The following is a 1,479-nucleotide window of genomic DNA, read 5'->3' as shown; positions in this document are numbered from 1 at the left end:
GTCTGGGTGAATCAGTTATTAGTACTAACCCTGTTTGTGCTCCAAAAATATGATGACAGTACATCAATAGCACAGCGTGGTGTGTGTTGTGCCTATTTTCAGAATCAGTATACCTTAATTCGTCCCACAGAAGGGACATTTAGCATTTCATGCTTCTGAATGAAACCAGGGTGATACTGGGTAATAACTTAACAATTTATAAAAATACACCAACTGATTTGGTTTTTCGGGGTTCCTGTCAATTGTTTTTATTTACTATTTCCCTTGCTGACACGTCTTGCTAAACAGTAATACCAACAGAGTCCAAAAGGTGGCACACTTACATTTGTCTCATTTTAAATGACATTCATTGACCTGAATGACAGGAGATGTTACAGTTCACTTACACATAAATATACACAGGCTTCTGTTGACTTTGACAAAAATTAGAATGAGGTAATTGATTTTCCCACCAGAATATTAGTCATATGGCCCACAATTAAAACAACGCTACCTGTTGAACATTTTCCGAGCCTATTGATATGTTTCTATACAGCAGGATATCCATTGTGTTGGTACTTTAAGATATACAATAAACGTACTGAGAAATATTAATTGTTTTAAATCTGCAGAGATACACTGTTGCTCTTTCAACACAGGGATTTAGTCATAGCTCGCCCCAGAGTTCAGTTTAACGTGTGTTTTGAATAGTTCAGCTGTTAGTGTTAACACATTTGAGATGGTATTACATTTTATTAGACAATAGCTTCAGATAATACAAGAAAACGTATGGTGTATAGGACCAAACTTAAGTATATTATTTCACATACAATTTCCTACCATTCACACTTAGGCTACTTGCAATCTAAATGTAGGAAAACAAACCAGTGTGAAATATGCATATTAACCAGAATGACAAATGAATGGAGACAAAAAAAGTATTCCTTTTATTTTCAGATATGGGTCCTAAATGTGTGTCTGTGTAATAACGTCATCAATCCCCAACTGTTGCTCACTATTTTACATTTATTGTACTAAATGAAGATTGTTATGTTTTCTCAGCTGACATTTCTTCTAAGCAAAGCTTCTTAGGCCAAGTGTATTGAGTCTGCTTCCCCTGATGTATGGTATGTGTGTGTTTACAAAATAATATTATTATATTCTGGTTTGAGTCTGCTTTTATATTAAAATGAATACAATAAAACTAGGAAATAAGGTTGTTTGGGGTTTTGATAACTCAGATGTGGAAATTGTATATATATTGTAGCGACCCTGTATAGGAGGCTGAGGGTGTCACTCAGGCATCCCCCGTCTCTTGGCCAATCACAGAGCTGCACAGGATGCTGGTCTAGGTGCGGGCCTGTGGTTGGGGGAGCGGACGGGGGAGGGCGGGGAGGTTGTGACGTAGACACGGGTGTATATAGGTGTGTGTGTGGGAGTTGAGTAGTAGTTTTTTAAGGTGGAAACCCCAAGCTGTACCTGTTCCTGAATCTGTGATCC

This window comes from Notothenia rossii (genome assembly GCF_949606895.1).
Source record: "Notothenia rossii genome assembly, chromosome: 4".
Lineage (NCBI taxonomy): Eukaryota > Metazoa > Chordata > Actinopteri > Perciformes > Nototheniidae > Notothenia > Notothenia rossii.
The sequence above is the reverse complement of the archived record's forward strand: the minus strand, read 5'-3'. Positions refer to the sequence as shown.